We start from the raw sequence: 18,447 nt of genomic DNA, 5'->3' as shown, positions 1-18,447 counted from the left end.
ATTGAAGACCTTTCAAATGTAACCAAAGAATCTCCACAAGGTGTCATTCACAATGCAGCTTTCAAAGTGCACGCTGAGTCGGGAAAGAGTTATCAAGAAGGAATGAATTCGTTTGAACTGATTTCGTGGTGGAAAGCTGGAATAGTGGAAGGAAGAAACATTCGTGAAGCCTACAACAACTACACAGGTTTGAACATCAAAGGAAAACATGAAGATCTTGTCAAGACAAATCCAATAAAGATCTTCAGACAAAGGATTAATGAAGAAATCGACTTCACCAGAATGCTCAAACAACAAAAGGAAAGGGATGACCGTGAACACAAGGAAGCTGAACAACAGAAGTCAAATCTCTTGGAAATGTAAGATACCCTTTCGTTCTGTCTTCATTATAAAGTTTTTGTAATTTGCACAATCTTAATACTAAACTCTCATTGTCACACATCTCGTGTCACTTGTCTGAGTTATTGGTTCTTGTCTTATTTATTAATGCTTTCATCCTAGAAAAGACTTGTACACTCTCGAGAATGGCTGCTTTATAATAGAAAAATTCTTTATGGAACTTTTATCAGCCTTATAAGAAGAGTATAGGTTTTGGCATCATCAAAAAGGGGGAAATTGTTAGGAACCTTGTATTAGGATTTTGATGATACTAATGTAATGTAGAAAGTAGACCATAACTATTTACTTTTTTTATTACTACTTTCGTCCTAGACGAGAGTTGCCATAACTCCCTTGTAATTCGTGTTAAGCTAGACAAACACACGAAAATGAGTTATGTCTAGTTTATAGGGTCTCCAAGACGAAAGAAGACACAAGGCATGATGAACAGCAACGAGAATTAATCATGAGTTGTCAACTATCTCGAAAGGACATATTTGTTAAAGACGATTCTCTCCAAGCATTCCTTCTCCTCAACAACGAGAAGAATGTTTTGTCTGTCTGATTTGACAACATCCTAGGAACATAAGGATCTCAACTTAAGGGGACACGATTACCAAGGAGCATTAAATGAAGATGTACCATCTCCTGGAGCTAAAGGACAAAACCCTAATGCTCTCCATACCTTCAACGGCTACATGGTACAACCTCATTAATGGAGCATTTAATGCATGAAGCTCCCCGGTCCTTATCCACTGGTTAAAAGGTTCGAAAATTTCATCTCCCTCCAACAGATGAATTTTCATCACCTATATAAACCCACCTTCATCAACTAAGAAGGTGCTGGTTCAACTTTCACTCGATCTATTTACTTGCAAAAGCTCTTAAACGCTCAGTTCTCTCAAGCTTTTGTGAACCAGTGTTAAGGTGCTAAGATATTTGAAGAAGTTCATTGATCATCATCTTACACCTTAAGGAAGTCTTGCCATTTGTACGAAGAAACCATCTCACACAATCAATACTTCATCAAGTTGGAGAAATCAGAAATCATTTTCTACCAACCTCAACTCTGAAGAAGAAGTTGATAGAGGCGGAGTAAACTCGAGGAGTTGAAAAACATACGAAGGCTGTCCGGCTTAGTGATCAAGGAAGTCTTTGTGTAATTGTACTAACGAGTGATAGTGCAATCCTTCCATAAGTTGTGGAAGAAGAGTGGAGTAGGCAACGTTAGCCGAACTACTATAAAAACGTTAGCCGAACTACTATAAAAAGAGTCTATTCACCCCCCCCCCTCTAGACTCTCACTACACTCTATCGGGACCAACAACCATTTTTTGAAGTCGTCACCTGTCGTCGGTATATCCCCTGTCACTATTGTAGTAGTGACTGTTAGGAACAATTGTTTATAGATTTTAATGATACCAAACTGTCTTAGGATGTAGACCCCTATTTTTTGTTTAATAGAAAGTCTCGTATGACATATGCATGAAATGTTAAATCATGCACGAGACTAGTAGAATAGGTCTACATGAAGACATGAAGATGATTGAAAGTTGCCTGAAACAAAAGGAGGTCTAAAGCAAGTCTCGGACGGACAGCTTCGACAAAAGGGACCTTCGTTCAAAGAGGAAAGGACGAAAGATGAGGACAATCTTTCGGTCCCAAATATACAAGTCAAGGACAGACTTGTTAAAAGATAACTCTCATTAATGGAAACAAAGAGAATGTTGTCTATCATTCAGTTGGGCAAATCATTCGAACAAAATGGTGTCCTAGGGATGATCTTCACTAAAGACAATGAGCATTAAAAGAATTGTACTATCTTGTCAGTAAACAAGGACAAAAGCCATAATGCTTTTTGCTCCAACGGCTACACAGTACAAATGCATTTAATGCTCATTTCCCTCTGAGTAATACACACTGGTTATTAGATTTGAAATTTTCATCTCCCTCCAACGGATGGATTTTTCCACCTATAAATACCCCTCTTCACAATTGAAGAAGGTGCTGGTTAACTCACCCTCTCAATCTATGAAAAGCATTTCAAAGCAGTTCTATCTCCTTAGCTTTTCATAAACCAGTGTTAGTTGTGAAATTTTTCAAAGGCATATCCTTCTTCATACTTCACAACCAGAAGCTGTCTTGCTCTTTCATCAAGCGAAGATCAAATCAGACATCAAGACAAGCTTCAATCTGTTGGAGAAACACCAAATCTCCTTTCCAACATCTCAACTCAGGAGTTAGTTGATAGAGGCGGAGTAAACTCTAGAAGTTGAAAAACCTGTTAAGTAGCTGTCCGGCTTAGTGATCAAGGAAGCCAGGTTGAAGTAGTTTGTATTAGGAATGATAGTGCAAACCCTTTCACAAGTTGTGAAAGAAGAGTGGAGTAGGCAAAGTTGGCCGAACCACTATAAAAATTTCTCTGTCTCTCTCTCTTTAATTACCGTTTTTACTTTCGTGCTTTACATATCATATCATAACGACCAAACGTATTTTCTCATAAACACGAAAGAGTGCAAAGAAAAATAAAATTGAAACGATATTTCCGCTGTGCGTATCTCCAAAAGGAGAAAAGAAAATCGAAAACGAATCGATTAGAGTCTATTCACCCCCCCCCCCCCCCGCCCGCCCCGCCCCGCCCCCCTCTAGACTCTCTCTGACCCTACTGGGACCAACAGTGACGACTTTTGAAAAGTTGTCACAATTACTCACTACTTTGTGACAATATTTACTTTCACTACAAGTAGTATTTGAGTGATAACAATAGTTGTCACAATAAATGTATAACTTGTGACCAAATATGTTATTACAAAATATTGTTCTAGTGACAACTAAAATCGTGGCAATTAATTATTTTATTTTGACAACACTTTAGTCACAATAGTTATGCTTATTTGCAAGAATTGTTCTTGACGCAAAAACGATTACTATCAGTGACCAAAAAAGTTTTATCAATAATTACTTTGTTGTGACAACAATCATTGTAACAAATATTGTATTTATTTGTGACAATAGAAGTTAACTCTAAAACACTCATTAGTGGTAACTAAAGTCGTACAACAATTCAATTTCTTCTAACCATCATCTTTGTCACTAATATCTTTGAAAATAGTGGCAACGTATTTGTCACTAAAATACTGAAAATTAGTTGCGAAATTTGTGTCACTAAAATTAGTTGAAATAGTGTCACTATTGTCAATCTTAATGTTTTTATAAGTGACCATTGCTTGGTCATAATTGTTTTTCCAAATAATACTAGTCAAATGCACAAAATATAAAATTATTTATTTCAAAATCTTGTCATAATTAAATATTTTTTAATTTAATTATTATTTGAAATAAAATAATGCATTCAACAAATATTACTCGTTAAATTAATATATATATATATATATATATATATATATATATATATATAAAAGACATCATTGTCTAACTAATATACTTTATAAGAAATACAACTGAATTCAAATAAAAACGTTTTAAAATAAAATGTCTTGATTATTCTTGACTTGAGGTAGTTGATGGAGATGCATTGCTTAGCATATTTTGAAGTCCTTGATTGCTTGCTAAGTGAGCAAAAATTTGCTTGATTTCAGCAGCTTGTTTCTCTAAAGCTGTTGATGCGATTTCTTTAAATTTTGCAACTTCTTCTTCTAAATTCTTTTCACGTTTCTTTGAAGCTTCTATTTCTTCTTGAAGAAGAATCTTCTCTTGGGCTTTTGAAGTTATACCCTTAAGACCTAAACCACGTGCATAGCTTGACTTTCTTTTTAATACTAAATCAAAATGCTCAACAAGTGGTAGGGGTGCAGCTGAAATCTTTTCTTTATTTTTCTCTCCCTCTTCTTGAAGTTTATTCTACAATTAAGATAAATATTAATAATTGAGTAAATTAATTTAAGAAATGCCACAACATTTATATGACTATAATTTTCATACCATGATTTCTTCTCCATTAGGAACGGACCAAGTTCCATCAGATTTTTGTCTTGATGCCTTCCAAACTTCAACAGCATCTGGCCATTCATTAGAATCTTTGTCTTTCTGTAAAATAGAGAATAAAGATAACAAAAAGAAATAATTAATTGCAAATTTTATTCATAAAAAACATGATTTCAATTTTTATTAAAAATAATTTACTTTACCATCTCATATGCAATTTGTACAATTGACTTTGTACCACTAACTGATTTGATCTCTTGATTTCCTCTATTATTTTTGTTTCTTTCGCTTTGGTCCTATATATATAAAAAGTTATTATTAATAAAAAAAAATTAAGTAGAAGAGAACCAAGAGACATACAACCACAAATTGGGGCAGCAATATCTACCAATTAAAATTATAATATAAAATAATTATAAATTCAAATTACCTTAAAATTTTGAGTCTCTCATTTGATTTCAATTAGCCATCTCCAATCATCTTCATTGACATCATTGGACAATCTTTAGATTTTAGATAGCTCTTACGTAAAAGATAATGTCTACTTTTATATTGTAATTGGACTTGGTTCATGACATGAAGTTGCACATCATTCGACAAATTAAATTTTTGCTACAAGTCATATATAAAAGCATATAAATTCATTAATTTGAACAAGTAATTCTAACTTTATTCCAAACCTAATATAATATTTAAATTTTTTAAAGTTTTAGTCTTACCTTTAAAAATATCCACATTGTATTGACATCGTCGTTAGGAATCTCTTTCCAACTAGAGACTCGAAGCGGTACAAATTGCCGAATGCACATAGTCACTTCATCTTTGAACAAATTAGCATCTTTACCACGCACCTTATGGTATGGTGGAGGAAATAGAATACATATTTCTTCGCCTCTAGCTTTTTTCTTGGCAAGTCCTACATTGATTGTTCTCCCTCTACCATGTTTTTTAATTGTTTCGTTTCCTACAATATTACAAAAAAAAAACAATATATAAGTATACAATATTATATATAAAAACAAGATTAAATTTTAAACTAAAAAAAATTAAACAATCAGATCACCTGTGCCACCAATAACATGTTCTTCTACTGTAGGTGCAATGTTTGATGCTTCAACTATTCCATTGAGTTGTTGATTAGAAACTTCATTGTTTTGAGGCTCGTCCACCACATTAGTAATATGCTTATCATTTAAAATTGTTCTTGATCTCAATCTTTTAAGATTGACCATTCTACATATATAAAAAAAAAAATTGAGTTATTAATAAATCACGATTAATATATATATATATATATATATATATATATATATATATATATATAAATTGAAATAAGATTATTATTAAAATATAGAAATTTATCTACCAAAACTTATAACTCAAAACCTTCCCAGACTCTATCAAAGTGTATTTATAATGGATTTTGGAAAGTGTTTTTAGAATAAGAAAAGTCTAAGATCTTGATATTTTGCTTCAAAAAAAAAAAAAAAAAAAAAAAAAAAAAAAAAAAAAAAAACATTCCCAGACATCATCAAAACTGGGTCATTTTCATCTTAAAAGAAAAACAAGAAACTAACAAAGATTACAAGCAGTGTACCATCACGGAGAAGATTTCCTACACTATGAAGAGGATGATGATGATGATGATGAGAGAGATACAAGTGATACTAATGATGGAATGCGTGATATGTTAAATGATCTTGGACGTGGCAACACAGAGTATTTTGACCAATTCAATGGTCGAAATGAAGGAGTTTGATGCTCCTAGAGATAATCCTACTAGTCCAAATAAAGAAGCTGCTAAATTCTATAGATTATTGCTAGAATTGGAGCAAGAGCTATATCCTGGCTATGAGGAATCTTCCACGTTGTCATTCATTGTTAAACTATTGAATTGGAAATGTCTATATGGGATTAGTGCAAATGCTGTTGATGGAGTGCTTCAAATAATGAAAAAGTGGTTTCCTAAAGGTAACAAAGTTCCCAACTCATTTTATGATTGTAAGAAAATTTCTCAAGATATAGGCCTTTCTTATGAGAAGATAGATGCTTGCGTAAATGATTGTGTACTTTACAGAAATAAGCATGAGAATGCTCGTTGTTGTCCAACCTGAGGTGAACATAGATGGAAGCTAGAATGATGGAAAAGTCATGAGAATGGGTAATGAACATGATTGTAGGAAAAAAATTCCACAGAAAGTCTTGCGATATTTTCCCTTAATTCCACGCTTGCAAAGATTGTACATGTCATATACTATTGCTAAATACATGAGGTGGCATAAAGAAAAATTATGTAATGATGAGTCTATGGCACACCCGGTTGATTCTGCAACTTGGAAACGTTTTGATGCCGTGCATCCCTCTTTTGCAATAGACCCACGTAATGTTAGACTTGGTTTAGCAAGTGATGGTTTTAACCCATTTGGAAATATGAGCACTGCTTATAGTGTATGGCCAGTTGTATTAGTTCCTTATAACCTCCCACCATGGCTTTGTATGAAAGATCCTTATTTCATGATTTCACTTTTGATTCCTGGTCTAAAGCTCCTGGAAATGATATTGATGTATACTTAGAACCACTGATTGATGATTTAAAATGCCTTTGGGAGATAGGTGTAGAGATGTATGATGCATTTCCAATTACATGCAGTTGTTTTATGGATCATAAATGATTTTCCAGCCTATGGTAATTTATAGGGATGGAGCACTAAAGGAAAATTGGCATGTCCTACTTGCAATCTTGAAACATCTTCTCGTAGGCTTCAGAATGGGTGTAAAACATGCTATCTTGGTCATCGTCATTTTTTACCAACTAAGCATTCTTGGAGAAAAAATGGTAAAGCATTTGATGGTACCAAAGAAAATCGTAGTGCACAAAAACAACTCTCATGGGATGATATTCTTGCACAGTACAATCAATTTTCTCAGGTGAAGTTTAGTTTATTTTATGTATTCATGTGTTATTTGTATTATGCTTGTTAATTTTTGATCTCTTACATTAAAATTTTTGTTAAATAGGTGACTTTCGGTAAAAATTCAAAGAAGAGGAAACGCGGAGATGTTGTTTTACTTGGAAATTGGAGAAAACAAAGTATTTTTTCCAACTCCCATATTGGAGAACACTTGAATTACGGCATAATCTAGATGTCATGCATATTGAGAAAAATGTGTGTGATAACATAATTGGAACTTTATTGAACATTGAGGGGAAAACAAAGGATACTATACACACTCGTTTGGATTTAGAATTAATGAATATACGTCCTGAGCTTCATGCAACTCCCACAAGTAATGGCAAGTATGTGTTTTACCCTGCATGTTATACACTATCTAAAGAAGAAAAACGAAGATTTTGTCAATTCTTAAATGATCTAAAGGTTCCAGATGGTTATTCATCTAATATATCTCGATCTGTGAAAATCACTGAATGTAAAATTTTTGGATTGAAATGTCATGATTGTCATGTGATTTTACATAGATATCTCCCTTTGGCTATACATGGTTTGCTAGGTAAAGAGGTATGTGAAGCTTTAATTGAGTTGTGCACCTATTTTAGAGAGTTATGTGCTAAAGTTTTGCATATTGATGACTTGGAGAGACTTGAAAAATTAATTCATTTTACACTTTGTAAGTTAGAAAAGATATTTTCTCCTTCATTTTTTGACATAATGGTGCATTTAACAATTCATCTTGTGACTGAGGCTAAACTTGGTGGGCCGGTACAATTTCGATGGATGTATCCAACAGAGCGATATTTGCGTACACTGAAGTCATATGTGAGAAACAAGGCACGACCAGAAGGATCAATTGCTGAGGCTTATATTGTGCAAGAATAATGCATGCATTTTTGTTCTATATATTTGCATGGATCTAAAACTACATTGAATCGTGTTGGGAGAAACTATGAGGGAAGTGATGTCTCCTCTCATCCTGGGTTACAAGTTTTTTCACAAGTGCTTAGAAAAGAATATGATGAGTTGACCATAACTGAATTGGCCGAAGCAAGAATGTATGTGCTAGAAAATTGTGAAGAAGTTAGAGAGTTTGCCAAGTAAGTTTCCTTAATTTCTAAGTTAGTCATTATATATATATATATATATATATATATATATATATATATATATATATATATTGTACAACTTCTCACTATTTTTTTTTTACATGTAAAGAAAGCATAAGGAAATACTAATGAGTGATGATCCAAGAAATGTAGAAAAAAGACACAAAACTGAATTTTATTTATGGTTCAAGAAATATGTAAGTAATTTAATATACATTTATATTCTTTCAACTAACTTGATTTAAAATTTTATTAACAATTACTCATGATAGGTCAATGAATTACACAATAAAGGAAGTGAATAATCACTGATCAATTGTTGCATTTAGCCTATGGGCCAGACATGCGTATTTATCACTATAAAAGCATACTTATCAACGGCCGGAGGTTTAATACATAAGACAGGGATTTGCAACTAAAATCGCAAAATAGTGGAATTCTTGTGAAAGGTGATGCAGATACTGGCAACTTGGATTATTTTGGTGTATTAAGAGATATCATACAGTTAAATTACCATGGAGGAAATAATGTTATTTTATTTAAGGATGATTGGTGGGATGTTTATCATCAAACTGGATTCAAAGTTGACAATTTTGGGTTTCCTATGGTCAATATTACACGGAAGTTGGAAACTGATGAACCATATGTTTTAGCTTCTCAAGCTGAACAGGTTTACTATGTAAGCGATATTAAGGAACTAATTTGCAAGTTGTTGTCAAGACAAAGCCTCGTGATTTCTATGATCTCCCTGATGATGATGTAGGAGATGAACCTTGTCAAGAAAACGAAATTTTGGCTTTACCATTCAAGGTTCTAATTTGGAAGATAATGATGATGTTATGGTATTGCATAGGCCTAATTTGGATGTTGCAACGTACTGTTGAAGTTAGCTCATCAAATGTTCATACCATGAGTATCGAAGAAGATGAAATTGATAGTGATGAAGATGCTTTTATTAATGATGATGATGAGATTTCAACAGTTGAAGATGAGGAAGGTGGTGGTGATGATGATGATGATTGAGTACTATATGAATTTGTATTTATAACTTTTGAATTATTTACTATTTATATTTTGAGTTTGAATGGTTAATTTTAATAAATCAGTTTCAAATATATTGTTGGTGTGTTTATTTCCAAAAAAATTAATATGACAAATTTGTAAAATAAGTGATAGTAACCTTATCTATCACATAAGAACGTTTAAAAAATGAGTGATTATAAAATGTATTTTCACAATTACATTCATTTCACACAATATCCATATATTTAACTATATTGACGAAGTCATTCTAACAACTAATAACTCGTCACAATCATAATAAATTAGTGACAAAAAAGAAATCAACACAATTCTTATCACAATTTAGTAATTTTTGTAACGAAATTATAGAGCGTCACAAATATTTGTAACAATTTTATCACAAAAAATGATAATATTAGTGACAACAATATTTTTTCTCACTATTGTTTATCATTTCTAATGGTACTAACCAATTGTATTTTTAGTGACAAAAATGCAGTCACGAATATTATCAACAAGAGTGACCAACAACTATTTGTCACAAAAAGTACAACAATTTGTGTCAACATTACATTTTGTCACAATTATATTCGTTCCCGCCATAATTATAATGCCGCCAAAATAAACATACATTTAGTGACAACACATGTTACGACACTATTATTCTAGTAATAGTGACAACTTATTCGCAACAAATACTTACTCGTCACAATTACCATATTATCTGTGACCAAAAAAAAGTTATCACAATTACACCACACAATAGTGGCGAATTATTTGTTTGGTCACAAAAAAGATATTATTTGTGACTAAATTACGAAGTATCACAAAAGATTCGTCACTAAATGTCATTATTCTTGTAGTGTATTACATTGTAGTATCTGTTCATCGATAATTTCTCAACTGAAGAACAAAGAGTCAACACCGCCTCCATCGAGGCTCGATCTCATAACCTCCCATATGAAAGAGTCACTACATTTGATCTGAGTATGTACTCTAAAAAATCTTTTAGTTAAGAGAATACTATATAAAGACACATTATCTTAATAATAATGTATTTTTTAGTGGGTAAGCTGTCAAGATATATTCACAATCCCTTAACTTCTATTATCTAGTTTTTTTTTTTTTGAATTATTTTTCACTGTATTATTACATCATTAGCACATTTATTTCTCTAAGTATTGTTTTGTTAAATTCATTACACAATTTTTTTTTTCACATTTATAACCAAATCTCCAATAAATCATAAGCTAAATGTATTACATTTTTGGTTTAAAATCATATTATTTTGAACATTCATTTTTGGTTTAAAATCATATTCTTTTAACATTTCAACATTTTTATAATTAGGAAAAAAATGTATGATTACAAATTAAAAATGTAACGCAATTGAAATTGAAATATTGCAAACAAAATATAAATAAATAAGGTCATACATCCATTGTATCAAAAATAATACTTAGAGTGTGTATCTTTTAAAATAAATAAATAAATAATTGAACGACAACGGTTTTTTGTGTAAACTCAACGTCGTATTTCGTCAATAATTTTTTTATAAATTAAAACATCAGTGTTTTATAAATAATCGACATTTTTTCTTTATTTTTAAAAAAATGATAAACAACGTCGTATCGTTTATTTATAATAAATGATAAATTAACAACATCGGTGTTTGCATTCAAAAAAAAAAAAAAAAAAAACAACATCGGTGTTTTATAATATCTTTCTTGCTTGGTGTTAGTCCGTTGTTACTTGAGTAGTGTCTGGATTTGTTGGAATGAAATGAAAATTGCAATTTATGCAAATAATTAAAGGCTAATATATGGTGATGATTGGGAAGGCTAACTAGTTTGTTTGAGAAAATATTACAGAGTATTACATTGTAAAGTTACACTAATATCTATATAAAACTAACCTAGCTAGCTATCTCTTAGCTCCAATAATATCTCCAACAGAAATATAAGTTCCTATAACTCCAATGAAAGACCCTAAAAGCACAATCATGACAATAAGACACAACTCTATCCCGAATCTCCGAGCACCTGCATTGATCTTGAGGTAGCATGCACAGGGGAACAGAAATGACAATGCCACATTCAAGAACGCGCCAACGAAAGTGAGGATTGGGCCAAAGAAAGGGACCGTTAATGCAACGACGACGGTGCTGATGACCAGACAAGTTCGTGCCGTTAACATTATTATCACAGGTACATTATTGTCCCATCTACGACGGTATAAAGCTTGGATCCCGTCTTCCATGGCTGTTGCAACGGGGGCGAGGATAATGGCGTACTTGGTTATGGGATTCACCAGGGTGGTGTAGATGGCTATTTTTGAGGATGTTTTGTTGGTTGGGAAATTCAATGTCACCTGCGACTGCACATGGTGTCCGTACATCAGGTTGCCCAGAATTGCCATTGATCCATAGGTTAGGGTGCTTACAGTAAAGCATAAAATTAGAACCTGCATTGCATGCGCTAGTAAGGTGGGAATAATATAATGCCTTAGCTTAAAACTTGCAAACTCCTAATGTTGGAAAAATCAGCCTAGGTGGTTTTTAGTCCGCTAACCGATTAATTAGCTGACTAGGTGTCAATTCAGCCAAGTTGAGCGCTAAACTTGACCGAGTCAATGCCCAACTTGATCGAGTTGGTGTTCGATCAACTCGACTGAGTGGTTTTTTTGCCTGCTCAGGTATTTATCTTCTATATTTCTCTAGCCATGTACTCAAATAACTATCTAACATATGCAATTGACAAGTTTAGAGGATTATAACAGTTTAACAACTCTTAACCATAAGTGAAAAAAGTGGGGACAATATACTCGGATTACTCGGTCACCTAAACAGCGCCTAAGAACCGCCTGGATGCTCTAAGCACTAGGCGTCTTGACTAGCGCCTTTTGCAACATTGCATACTCCATTAATTCATGCAATTAAATCATCGTGACTTAATCCTTTATTAGATAAATTATTATTGCTAGCTTTAATTGTTTTTTAAATTCTTTTTTAACCCACAAAAATGGACTATTTCTGTCACAATGGCCTCGCTACATGACCCGACATAGTGGTGGAGGAAGTGCGGCGCCAACAAAGAGCTCACCACTTTAGACTAGATGTAACTCCTATACTGTAATTGTTCAGTCCCGATACTATATCCTTATTCACATAATTTATCAACAAAGATATATATATATATACACTATATATATCCTACCTCAGTTAGGTGGAAACTTAACAATGAGTAAAAGAGTAGTTACATACCTTAGAGAATTGGGTCCTATCTCTCATAGAATTGCGAAGTGGAGGAATAACAGAATGCCCAGCATAACAAAAACTGAACAAACTCAATCCTCTCATAACCCCACCCAAAGATCCCAACATCTCTCCCCTCTCATGAAACCCAACACCATCCACAGCCCCAATCCAGGCGGTGCACCCAACCACAACCAAAGAAGCCAACACCCCACCGGCAGAAACATAAGCCAACAAACCTAAATTCCTCAGCCAGGTTGTCGGTAGTATCACCAATGCCGCTAGCAAAACAAAGGCCTGTTTGGGCGCAAGTTTCAGCTTGCCTAGGTGAACATATGGGAACAATTTCTCCAAATTGTCACCTTCTAATATAAGGAACTCAACTGCCACCAAATAAAGTTCAAGGCACATGAAGGTTGATATTAACCACCTTCCTTTGTTCCCAAATGCCCTTTCTCCTATATCCGGATATGCAATGTTCATTTCTCGAGATGAGTCCATACATTTTGTTATAAGTAGCCCAGTGAAAAAACATGACATAGCTATTAACAACATAACAATGAGACATAGCCACCCTCCTTCTGAAAGTGCATATGGGACAGACAGTAGCCCTACACCTAACAACATACAATACAACAAAACATTATTAGTTTAATTTGTAGAGTATTCATATCTTGACCACCTTTTACCTAGGAGTGAGCAAACCGATATCGGTTATGTGGAAAAACCAAATAAACTATCGATCTAAGTCATCAATTACATGAAAACAGAAAAAATTATTTTATATTTTAAGCTTAAAAACTAAAATTTTCAAATATGCCCTAGTAGAATTCTATATATTTTCAAAGTTCAAATTAAATCAGTAAATAAAATGATAACTAATGATATATCTAATCAACAATACACAGTAACTTCACAAATCAGGTGTATGTGCATTAGTGTGTATCATAGATCACAAGACGTGTATATATATATATATATATTCTCACATATACACAGTACACTAATACATGCACATTGAACTTAAGAATATAAAAGCTAGCAAAATATAAACATACACACGGAACAATACTAAACATTATATTATGGTTGGTTTTCCAGTCTTGGATAAACTGAAAAATCGAAATTTTTTAAAATCCAATAATCAAAATCGACCAAAAACCCTCAGTTATGTCCTCAATTATGTTTTTGATTGACGGTTATAGGGCGGTTAATCAAACATTTACTCACCCCTTTCACCTGATTGAAATTCGAATCACTTTGTGTTCACCACCAACAAAAGTCAATTGAAAAAGTTTTAAATTAAACCTTATATAATTCTTGTCCACTTTTTTGAGGTGATCAAAGATGAATGATATTTAAGGTGCAGTGTGGGTAAGAAATATATGTGAATTATGATCAAGTATCTAACCTGATAATGTGTTGATGAGATTGAAACAGCTCCTCCAGAATGAGGTGCCTTGATGATCATCACTTTGGCTCTCAACTCTCCCTGCACTACTTTGTGATGATGAGTGCTCCATCTTTAATTACTTTGTTTAATTTTCTTTTAATTATTTCTGAGAAGTGTTTGTTTAATTTTCTTGACTGCCCCCATCCACAAAAAAGTGTGCTAATTTATAGCAGGATATGCTAACAGACTTAATTTGAATTTGATAAAATATCTAATTTATTGGTTACAACAACCCAAGCAAGTTTGTAGTGGATGCTTAATTGAATCCCAAACGCAATGCAATCTAGGGTTCTTTTTGCATGCTCCGTATTAAAATACAACAAGCTTACACACATTGTACATTATCTAATACTATTAAAAGTGTCCCATCTTGCATGCATGCATACATGCAGAGAGAGATAGATATTATTGCATATCTACTGCTCCCACTTGTGATGATCGGATTAATCCCAAGTGGACTATGCGGTTATTACTGATTCCAGGCAAGCTTCAATTCCTTTGGCGCAATTCTTTGTTAGAAATATACAATAATCTAACCTTAATTAGCGGAAGCATATGGTCGAGCATCTCCAGTCCCGCTGCCTTGTTTGAAGAACAATAAAGAACTGAGTTTTATATCTCTACCACTTAGTCTCCATAGATGCAGGGGTGGAGCCAAGATTGAATAGTGCGGGGGCTAGTTGAAAACAAGTACTAAATCAAATACATTGATATCCAGATAACATAGTTCAAAATAACCATTACATTACAAATTACAAATTTAATAAAGTTTAGAATAAATCAATTATAATTGAATTTATATTAAATTATTTTGTAATATGCTTTTCAATGCACATTGTTTTGTACGGTTGAAAGAATGAAAACATTCATGCATGTTTTAAAAAACTATTGCTTATTTCTTGAAAACTACCATCTTCACAACATAACATTGTTTTCTCAAATACATATACTACACAATTTTTACATTATTATGCATGTTAAATTAAATACAAAATTTATCAAATAACCACAAATTTTCATAATTAACCAAACAAATGCACCGTGATATCCATTATTTAGAATCAAACAAAACAACTATTTAAAATAAACAATAGAATATGAAACAAAATTTATCCAAACAAGTAGTTAGAAAAAAAAAAAAAAAAAAAAAAAAAAAAAAAAAAAAAAAAAACAAACAAACAAACAAACAAACAAACAAAAAAAAACAAAAAAAAAACAAAAAAAAAAAAAAAAAAACAAAAAAAAAAAACAAAAAAAAAAAAAACAAAAACAAAAACAAAAACAAAAAAACAAAAAACAAAAAATTAACTTGAAAAATATGCATAGATTTTAATAATAACAAATTATCTTGTTATAGCGTATATGCTACATATATGTATGGTTCTAGGAAGAGAAACTAGTAGATATGAATGAGGTTTAATTTGAATCTGAGTCAATAATATAGGGAAGACATAATTTGAAATGGGAGAGAACGAGAGAAGTTGAGAAGATGAAAAAGTTTATAATTTAGCTATAAGATTAATTTAAGTGGGAGGGAGGCAAATATTTTGAAGGAACAATAAAATTTTAATATTCTATATAATATTAAAAAAAAATTAATATTATCTATAATATTAAAAATTTGGGGGTGGGGTGGGGGGCCAAGGCCCCCCAAGGCATACACTTGCCTCCGCCACTACATAGATGGTGTAGTCTCAAAGAACACAACAGGAGCAGTGGGAGGATTATACTTATATATAGCCTATGTGTCATCATTATAGGCTAAGTAACGGAACCGTTACTTTCGTTTCAAATCACTACATAATGGCCATAAATGACCTATTAACTTGCACCACTTAATAGGGCCATTAGAATGGAAAATGTTAATGGTATAAAACTTCTCTTAATGGGAAGAATTATAATGGAAAATGTTACATTCTTTTTGTCTAGTTATGGAGAGTTGGCCCAATGGCCCTTTGCGCTGCTTCACCACGGCGCACATAGCACTGTGCGCCGCGCGCCTCCCAAAACGACGTCGTTTTGGGGTAGTGTTGGGAGGTGCGGTAGGAAGTTGCTGAGATTATGTGTATTTGTTCACAACATTATGTGTATTTGTTCACAACGTTATGTGTATTGGTTCATACAGTTATGTGTATTTTTTATACAATTATGTACATTCTTTTTATACAATTATGTACATCCGAATCAGAAAATTTGTGTGTATTATGTTAAGAGTTGATGTGTATTATGTTAAAAGTTTATGTTTATTATGTATTATGTTAGATTATGTGTATTATCTTTTAAAAAGAGTATGTGTATTTTGTTATATAATTATGTACATTCATGTATAACATTATGTGTATTCTAGTATAACATTATGTACATTCTTGAACAGCGGTTTTTTTTTTTTAAAGAAAAAACTACTGCCATTCACTGGGGCGGGAAATTTCAAAAAAAAAATAATTAAAACGACGTCGTTTTGCATCTGGGCGCATAGTGCAACGCGCGCCGTGGTGTAGGATATAAATTGCCGGGTAACCCCCACTTGGTAGAAGCTTTGGCGGTTAAGGAGGCATTGTCTTGACTTAAAATTAATTAATATGATGGGTGGCAAGGAATTGATAAGATATAGTAAATAGTTATTAGTTGATTGGGTTAGTGAATTTGACTAGTTGATAATAACATTAGCTGATTGTACAAAGTGTTTAATAAATTAGTTTTTAGTTGATAGTTGATTACAAGCAAAATGACTTTCTCACAAAGTTTATTGAAAAAGTTATTTTGGGTAGCTTTTTTAATTTTAGCATTTTAGAGCAATAAGTTGTTACAAAAAGCTAATTAATCAAACACTCATATTAATTGTTTAACCAAAGTCAAACAACTAATAGTGATCAAATAAACTAAAATTGACTGATAAAATAATTATGTTATCAAAGAGGATCAAAGTGTTCCTCTTAACCGTTAACTGTAAATCTATAAGTATAGCTCCATCTTGCTCTAATTGGGCAATGTGTAATGAAGTCTGCTCCATCTGCCCATGTTGTTCTAATCTGCCAGATACCACGCCTTTTTTGGTACATAAAAATGTATTATGATACAAATATTAAATTTAAAATATTTTCAATTACCATGTAATGTGATAGGTATCCGATTACCATTTTAAATGAGTGGTAACAGGTTTGAACCACGGTGGTGGTGGTGGTGAGTGGCATTTTCATAATTTGATTTTTAATTATTTTACCTTAATTTCGAATGTACTAGTAACTTTATAATTTTAATTTTAAATAAAAATAAATTTAAATTACGTGTCAAGCACCTTGTGCTCAGATGGTACATTTGTGACTCCTCTTGAGGAAAGATCACAGGATCAAACCCGATGGTGTGGTACTGGGGTATTGACTCTTTGGGTTACAGTAGTTAGAGAAAGTATAGAACCGATACTACTTTGTAATAGAGTCAATAGTATTCAAAAAAAATTACAAAATAAAAATTTTGAAAACAAAATTTAAATACTATATATACCAAAAATTAATAAAATTAAAATTTTTAATAAACTAACAAATTAAAAAAGTAAAACTAGAAAAGGAATTGATTTTCGTTAACCCAAAAAAAAAAAACAAAAAAAAAAAAACATAACAAAATTTACAAAATTAAAGTCAGTTAAATAAAAAAAAGAAAGGCTGTCAGTTAAATAAAAAGGTTTGATTTTGATTCAGAAGCGCTTTCTCCCCTCTCTCCCTTCTCTCTCTCCACCCTTAACTCTTAATTTTTTATCAATCCTACCCTAACGAGGACTCTTGAATCCCTATAAATATTGTTGGAAATTTATATAGAAATGAAAATTAATGTTTCAAATGGATTATCATGAAAACATAAAATAATATTTGGAGTTGTGAAGTTATAAATATTATTTTAGTTTGGTAGAAAGTAATTTGGGAAATATGAATATTACGCACGGTTGAAACTGAAAATTAATCAATTTTGGGACCAAGATGTTAATATCTGAGAGTATAATTTCTGAGTCGATGTCTTTGATTTGTAATTTACGAGAGATTAAATTAACCATTCGAATGATGATTTGATATGCACGATTCGTGGTTTTAATGATTCGTTGGTGTTAACGAATCATTGGTTTTTAATGAATCGTTGTTTTAACTCATTTGTTGGTTAGTTGTAACAAATTGTGATGAAGATTTGCAATATTGCTTGCGTGAAAGCATGCCGGGAAATTGAAGTCAGATTGTCACTAGTTTCTCAATGAAACTATTGACAAATGCTTACAATTGTTCCCAAAAGGATCCCCACTCTGAACATGCATCTAGGAGGATGTTTATTCCTAGTATTTTATATTAAATC

This window comes from Ipomoea nil, unplaced genomic scaffold (genome assembly GCF_001879475.1).
Source record: "Ipomoea nil cultivar Tokyo-kokei standard unplaced genomic scaffold, Asagao_1.1 scaffold2662, whole genome shotgun sequence".
NCBI lineage: Eukaryota > Viridiplantae > Streptophyta > Magnoliopsida > Solanales > Convolvulaceae > Ipomoea > Ipomoea nil.
This window is presented reverse-complemented; position numbering follows the sequence as displayed.